Consider the following 8,589-nt stretch of genomic DNA (forward strand, 5'->3'; position numbering starts at 1 on the left):
TTACATTCACTTATCAGCTGTGGCTCAGCTCTTCCATGAACTGCATTATCTCATTAAAAATCCACTGACTGTCATGTTGCTCAGTCAGGATATACAGGGAGCTGCTGTTCTCTCCTGTGAGTGACAGGCATCAGTTGAAATGTGGTGGGCTGAGTGACACGAGTGGCTGGGAAGCATAAATCCATAACAGCACAATGCAGTGGAAAAATACTCTTCCAGTGTGATTACGTTTATTTTGGCAGAGATTTAGATCAAAGTTCTTGGGAAAAAAAATTTGGTTTGGTTTCATTTTTCTTCCCCAGTGTTTAAAAAAAAAAACCAAAACAAGAACAAACAGGAAAAGCATAAACTAGAGATGCAGATAAGTCTTTTTTTGCTGCAGGATAAGAACTGAGCACAAGTTAGCAATAAGGACACACAGCCCTCCAAAGCTCAAGCACTGACCTTGAACTTCCTGAGGACTAACATCTCTGCCAAACTTAGCATAACAAGCTCCCTGGAATAATTTGGGCTGTGGTAGCCCCAGGTACAGAAACAAACATTAACAAACAAACAAAAAAAATTAAGTGTTTACATGTTGATTTATTCTGCACTTTGTAAACTTAAGAAACCACAAGTTACCTGCTTCCTTCATCTGAGACTGCCAGTATCAAAGCAAACCTTTTCTTTGAGGAGAATAAATACATTTTGGGTGTTTGGGGGTGGCAGTTTTTATTTGGGCAGGTTACTGATGTCTGCTTTTACCTGGATGTGAAGATGCTTCTCAGCAAAGCCACAGGTGACGGCTCCCTGAATGAGCCCTGGATGCAGCACCCCGCAGTCCAACACGAAGCACGTGCCCAAAGTGCCCCCTGAACTGCTGCATTTGAACAGCCTTTGGCTCAGGACAGGCTTCCCACTTACATGAAGGGTTGTCAGTAAAGAGCTGGGATGACATTTGAGTGGTGCTTCAACTCAATTTGTGACCTGATTTTATTTGCACCAGAGAGTTTATTGCTATGAAAGGCTGGATCTGGCATTTGCACATGCAGCCCTTTGTACTGGATCAGTGCAAGTCTGCCTCAGTGTCAGAGGAGAATGCTGCTGATTGCAATTCTTTACTATTGAGATGACTTCTACTTTATAACAGAAGTTTTTTACTACAAAACATGAAGTGGGGAGGAAGGAGGAAGTTTTCCATCAGAAGACAAAGAGAAATGATTGCTCTCCTTGCAGATTGGAGTACTAACTGGGTATGTTTAAAAGCAATGTAGTTCAAGCCTCTGCTTTCCTTAATTATTCCCTTTCTCATAGGAAAATCACAATGATTTGATTGAAAATAATAATTAGGAAAGTTGCTGTTGTGTTTCATGTCATGAGCAATTAATCTCCATTTTCCTCACCCAGCAGGAGTGAGGAAACTCAGGGCTGCAGAAAGCCAGGGTAGGGATTTCCAGGCACCAGAGAAAGCCAACATCAACCTGCTGCTGCCATCAGTCAGCTGTACCAGCTCCCTGGCCAGGGAATGACTGCATTTGAAACACAACCTATCCTAAAATTCTCTCTTTCTATATCCATATCATACTGTTGCTGCTGTCTAATTCTTTGACTAGCCTCACCTCAGGGCCTCTTTAATCACTACCATTTCCAATTTTCTCTTGCTCATTGAGCCTGTGTGCTCAGGAATAATTTCCCCAGGGGAGATCTCTCTGCATTTTTTTTTTCAGCTTGATTCTCATTTTGCATTTCCAGTGCATATACTTTTCTCACTAGGCACTATTTTGTTCTTTTATGTCTCTGTTCCTGGAGTGTTTATAGTACCTGTCACCTCAATACCACCTACAATTTTTATTAATGTTCTTTTTCCCCTTCTCCAAAATGCAGCTTTTTTCAGTATTTATGATGAAGCATCTTTCCCTACCCATCCTTGCCCAGAGAATAACAAAATCTCTTAAAACAATGACTTAAAGAAGTAATTTTGTTTAATTGGACAAAGATCTCATTTATTTCCTTTACAGAGTCGTTTGAACTTGTCTGGTTCATAAATTTGAAAAGTTTACAACTGAAAAATAGCACTATAATTCAATCCTGTGAAGCCTGGAAAACAGGAACTGGTCCACACTTGTACCTGGGGGATAAAATATGTTCAGTTTTCCCTAGCAAGGCTCAGACACCCAAGTGAATGGCAATTTAAAATCTAAATTTGACTGCTTTTCCCTAAACATGGATGTTGAACAGGCCACATCATAACTTTGTATTTTCTGCCTAGCTGACCTTTGCAGCCTTACTGATAAATTCCCACTCTTAACAGTGCCTGACCCATATCTATGTTTTTCCATTAGGAGATGATTACAAGCAATGTTTTTCCTACAATTCTCCTGGAAATGTTGCTACTCAACAATAGCACAGAATAATCATTTAAATCTATGCTAGGAGAATCAAGAGGTTTTATTTTCCTCTTGACTGTAGAAAAAATTGCTAAGGTTTGGCAAGGTGCTCCTTATGTAAATGTTTTCTTTTCTCATCACCAATACAATGTCCCAGTTATTTAAGGGTTTGCTACGATGCCACAAAAAAAGCATATTTTGGTTGCACTTCAGAGACTGGCAAGGATTATTTTTAAATTGGTAAACAATGCAGTAGAATTCTGCAAAATAAAGACCCAGAAAGGAGGAGATAAAAATCAGGTCTTTAGGGAGGTCTAGCGGGGACTATGGGGAGATGCCCTGAAATTTTTCCCTCCAGTGATTTCAAAACAGACAGAACCATCCAGAAGAAAATCACTTTTTCAACATCCCTGCAGCAACAGGGAGCTGGCTGCTACAGAAAGGACAGTGGAAACCTGAGAAATATGGAAAGTTTCAAATCAAAAAGAGCTTTTAGGGAGGTGCTGCAGAAAGGTGGCCTTGCAATGTAATATTGCCTCTCCGTTACAGGTTTTAAAAATTAACAGCGCAAGTTACAGCCTAGCAGACACTCTGTAGGTAGGCAGCACCCTAGGGTATCCCATAAACATCAGTTTATTCCAAGGAATAAATGTGCTGATAAATGCTCTAGAGCACCAAGACCACTGTGGAAGTCAAACTAAAGCAGAATTACAGTAATTAAGCTTTGTAGCCATAAGGAGAGGGGGGTGTATTTTTGTAAGGTCACTGCAGATAAAGGCAGAGAATAGCTTAGAAATGTTGTGCAGCTGTGGAAAAAACATTCCTACACTCCATCAGCCATCAGTTTTCTACAGACAAGGCACAGTTGAAAAGACACCAGCCTAGTGTGGAAACTAAGTGCTAAGCACTTTTCCATGTGCTTCCCAGATAAAAGCTGACAAAGAAAGCAAGGAGAGTTGCAGCACTAACTCATCTCCTGCAACAAAATTCTGCCTGATAGAGAACAAGCCATCTCTGGATCTCCAGGACACATTTTTATTAGTTAGGTCTAGGAGCTGCTGCCAGCAAGGTCCCAAAGTTCCCAGTGGGAAAAGCCCTTCAGTTGTGTCACAGGCCATGACAACCAAAGGAGGTAAAGGCACCTCACCTCCCTGCACATGATTGCGAACTTGGCACATCCTCAAAACAAAATGTAATTTTTTATCCTTCCTCTTTGGCCAGATTTTTTCAAAAGGCATTTGCCAGTTGTAAAGCAAAAGCAGATTCTATGGGAATAGAAGTTTGAAGTAGAAGAAGTCCTGTGTACAGCCAGCAAACCCAACCAAATCCCGCACAGGTACAAGAAGCGGCACCTGTCGGGCCAGAGAGGTCATGGAAGTGCAGATGAGCTCCCAGTGCCTTTCCACTGGCTCTGCTCTCACAGGACTCTCAGCACCTGTGTGACAGGTGTGAATATATCAAGTCAGCTTGCAAACTTCTGATGAAATTAATGGGCTGTTTTATTCTGCTTCACGTGATCCAGAGTGATGTGTCTCCATGTACTGAATTTTAAGTATGACCATAAAAGTTAGAGAGGGTATTTCATTGTCTGAAACTTCTTTATTGCAATAGATCTACTGGTTTACAACCATGGCTTTATACTCACTATTATTCACTTCTCCTGTCCTATGCAACTTTATTCTCCTGGAATAACAAGGACTCTTAATCTTTCTATTGATAGAGTTAAACGAGGAATCTCTTATCCCATGAAGGTAAGCTGGAACCCAATTATCCACTACTTGCCTCTGTGAGTGGGTAATAGGATAACACCAGAGCCCTCTGAAATGTTCAGATAATGCTTTAATAGGACTTTCCATAGGCAAAGCAGCGTGAAGAGAAGCAATCCTGTTACCACCTCTGTAAGCAGAGGAAGTATCACTACTCCAACACTACTAAAAGAAAAGCAGAGGTTGAGAGAGCAAACCTTTGAAAAAAAGATGCCTAAAATTCAGGATTAAACTCGGAATTAGGTGATGGACAGTCACCTGATAATGGCATTTCAGTATTTTCTAGCCTAGCCTGCTTGTTTAGGTACCTGATTGTTTCTGTTTGGATTCTGTCAGTGGGTTTGATGGCCTGCATTGTGGCTTTCCATTAAAACTGAATTACTCCTTGAACAAATAGTCACATTTCCAAACTCAAAATTGGTTTTCAGCCAAATTTAGACAAATGCTTATATATCGTGTTTGCCAACTGTGTGCACATTAGGCTTAGTAAAGTCATTCATTACACAGTATGAAGAACAGCAGCAAAAGGATGCAAATACAGAAGACAGAATTTGTAACCCTCAAGTAAAAAAAACTATGACTGTAGTGCTAGTCTGTGTTTACACTCACTACTGGGCTTCACATAAAGTCTTCAAAATATTCATTTCCCACCTAGAACACCTGTAAAAATGTATCTATGTCAGTTTATTAAAAATGTAAGCGTGTATTTATTTCCCTGTTCCTGGCCTCTTCCGTGGGAATAAACTTCAAAGGGGTCACCCACTGTAGCTCTAGTAATTTCAGTAGTGCTGCTGATTTGTGCCTCAGCTTGTGAGAATAATAAAAATATCCCGTAAGAAGTGTCCTCACTGTTAAACGTTTTAAGCTTGGATTAAGCTATAGGTTTCTATTTCGACAATAAATTCATTTCAGTTCAAACTTCAGAGACAAATTCGAACTAATTTTATTTTATGAAAGGAAAAGCTCTAACACCTTTTCAAATCCAGACTTAATTTGCTTTTGATATATTAAACACAGATCGTGTTCACATTTTAATCTGGACTGTGCTAACTTGATGAAATTACATTAGATGCAATGGGGAAAGTGTTCTTCTGAGTGTGAATTATTGTAATGGTGTTTGCTTTTACTTGCTAAAAATGAAAGAAAGAAAGAATCAATCACCCTGATTTATTGATACCCTGACAATTCAGTAACCCACCAAGTCCTTTGGAAATCAAGAGAGAGGTGTCTTTGCCAAGAAGGCACCACTGATCTCCCTCTGCTCTGGAGAACTTTGCTTTCTGCATTTCAATGCTGCCCCCACACTCCTAATGCACATTTACATTCCTGAGAACAAATCTCTGAGCGCTGAAGTGAGCTTCTCATGAAAATTATTGCTTTAAAAGGAAAATGTGCTATCTCATGTTTTCTGGCAAATGGGGTCTCCAGCCCACCCACCTTCTCTCCTTTCTCTAGCCATAATCCTTTGGACCATATTTTCCTCTTCCCACATGTTCTGCACTGAAGCTGGTGATGCCGTTCCCGATTCACTGCCATGGAAACCTAAAATTTTTTGTCTTTTCAATCTCCTTTCTGTCATGGCTTTTAGCTAAGACTAAGTGGTCTGCAGGATGCTAATTGCCTGGATTATGGTCTTGCTGTTGACAATAATTAGGTGTTTAAAATAACCTGGTTTAGATTCGTTACCCACTTTTTAGCCATCTATTGGTATGTGTGACGTTCATCCTGGAAAAAGATTTCAGTTAGGTCACTGTCCTGAATTATGCCCTATGAGAAAGGAATACATCAACATCAGATAATGCAGGCAGAGCGTGGAATTCATTGCTGGTGCAGCTGAGTCTGAGCCAGGCAAGATGCGTGGCTGAGAGTACTCAGAGGGAGAAGAAAAGGTGGGGACAGGGAGGCTGGCTTTAAATGACTCCACAGGGTAGCACTCACCTCAGTAACACTCATCCCTGGGCTGTGGAAGTGATGCCACAGAACTCATCTAGGAATCCTAAATTTGTTTGATCTATGGGGAGTGATGGGACAAGGATATAATTTTCCATCTAGTTCACACAAGGCAATTGGGTCAATGACGTTTTCCCCCATCTGCCTTCTCCTTGCCTTACCTCCAGCAGTCCCTCTGCCAAATTTGCCCGGGTTACTATCTGTGCAATCAACCTGGAAATCAAGATGGGACTGCTGGCTGCAAATAATCCCAACAGGATGAGGAAGGCTGGATAAATGTTGGTGAGGAGTGCACAGCGTGCAGCTTGGCAGGACGGTGCAAGAGCTGCTGGTGAGACTGTCCGTGCCCTGCCTTTGGACTGGGAATGAGTGCCCAGGAACTCCCTGACTAATTACCTGCCTCATTATCTGCCAGGTATGGCTCTTCCTTCACGCTGCTGCAGCGAGTGCTAGCTGAGGCTGGCAACATGAATGCTAATTGGGGCTAATATTTTATGTGAGCTGCAGAAAACACAAGCATTGAGATAACCTGGATTTCATCCCCCGCCTCTCTCCGTGCCTGACAGTTAGGAAGCAGCAGTCACTCACCTGTAGGCCAGTAAATGTAACACAAGACCGGCTTCTCCAAGTACCTGAGCAATTACTTCTATCAATCAAAAATTCTAAAGTTATTTCCTTGAGGTAAATAAAGCCACTAGAATGGTAACTTTTAGAAGTGACAGAGATAATAACCAAACTGAGCTCTGATGACTGACGTGGCAGAGAGGGAGCTTTGCTTATGTGTGCAGCCATAATTGCTAATGTCCTGTTGTCCTAACATAAAAGGCCGTGGATTTTACAGAGACAGCAAAGCACAAGACAAAAAGCAGAGAAACAAAACAAATGGTCTATGAGAATCATCTGTTGTCTGTGAGTAAATGGCTGGCAGCAATTCCGTTTGCTTACAATCTTGACAAGCATCTCCCCCTCTGACAGAGTAACTAACATGCCTTAGCAGTAGCTGCACAAGTAGCCCAAAGTGATTAAATCTCACTCTTTCTTGCAGGAAATTGCCTGTGAGTCTTGTCTCACAGCTACATTATGTCTCATTATAAGTTCTGTCTTCTATATAGATTGGACTTCAGTTTAGAAGTCCCACGGAGCATCTGCTGTTTAAGGTTTCCTACCAATATGTTGCAGATACAGGAATATATTATATATACATTACTGGAAATCTGAACAGCTTTAATCACGTCTCAGGAACAGTTGCTCTGTAAATGGAAATGTCTTTGTTTTTATTCCCATGTTTTCTTTACTGGAATCAGAGATGCTGAGAGCTTCTTTTTGTCACTTTGCTCTTGAAGGTGGAAGCATTTTCTTAATTCAATGAAGGCAAACACCTCCAACCTAAGACAGCTGAAGAAATCCCCACTTTTTAAAGACAGTATTAAAAATTAAAGATGATTCAAAGTGTCTAGTTAGTGTGCATGAGGTTTTCTAAGGTGACACAGGGTCCATGACTCCTAAAAAAAATGGCAACTCTGACACAGGCTGAAATAATGAACTTCATTCTATTCTGAGAACATGTAAAATTAAAAATCTGTTCTTTTCAATGAGGCACGCCTCAAAAATCTACAAGTAAATATAAAGACAACTTTAAAGTAGAGACTGCTTGGAAAAATATTTTAAAATTTTTCCATATTTTACCACAGCTTTTATTGCCTTTTTTAAATCTTAACCTTTTAAACACAAGCTGTCTAAGCTGCCTTGCAGCACTGGGCTGAAAAAGAGATTCCACCTTTCTCAAAGACAGCCTGGGAATCTGATTTTGGACCAGACTGCATGGGATGGGTCTTGTGGAGGAGGAAGGATTCCTGTCAGACCAGGTCTCATTAGTTCACCACCTCCAACAGCCACCACACAGTACTGAAGCTAAAAGAATGCTGCTGCTCCCCTTGAAGGGATTTGGGAATTCAGGCTGTTCCTTAAGAGTACTTGGCAGGGCCACTTCTGCCTTGTGGTGTCAGCAACTATTAAGAGGGAAACTGTCTCCAAGGAGCCCAAACCTGTCCTTGTGCCACAGGCACGTTGTAAAGGAGCTGCAGCAACAGCCCTGAAATGGCCTTTTATGTGGCCATAGTACATTTTCTGCATCATAGAAAAGGCAGGGACTTCAACTCCCCCCATTAGCACTGTGCATTGTGAACAGCCACCACAGCCAAAGGAGAATGTACCTGCTGGTACAGGTAGAGCTCGGTGATGCTCTTCTCCTAAAATACATCACTTGATTGTGTTATGAGGAATTACTGTAAATTGATACTATTGAAAAGAGGGTTTGGAGCAGACTCCTACAGTAATAAGAATTTCTGCCTCAGATACTGGAAGGTTTAGGAATCAGAATCGGTAGTGCAGTGATCGTAATTATTACAGTACATTATTAAATGTAACCATTTGTTACTTGCTTGTCTCTTTTCTACACTTGTAGTGCTTTGGACAGTAGAAAGAAGATACCTAAAGTCTTCTCTTAG

Source organism: Poecile atricapillus, chromosome 4, assembly GCF_030490865.1.
Source record: "Poecile atricapillus isolate bPoeAtr1 chromosome 4, bPoeAtr1.hap1, whole genome shotgun sequence".
NCBI classification, from domain to species: domain Eukaryota; kingdom Metazoa; phylum Chordata; class Aves; order Passeriformes; family Paridae; genus Poecile; species Poecile atricapillus.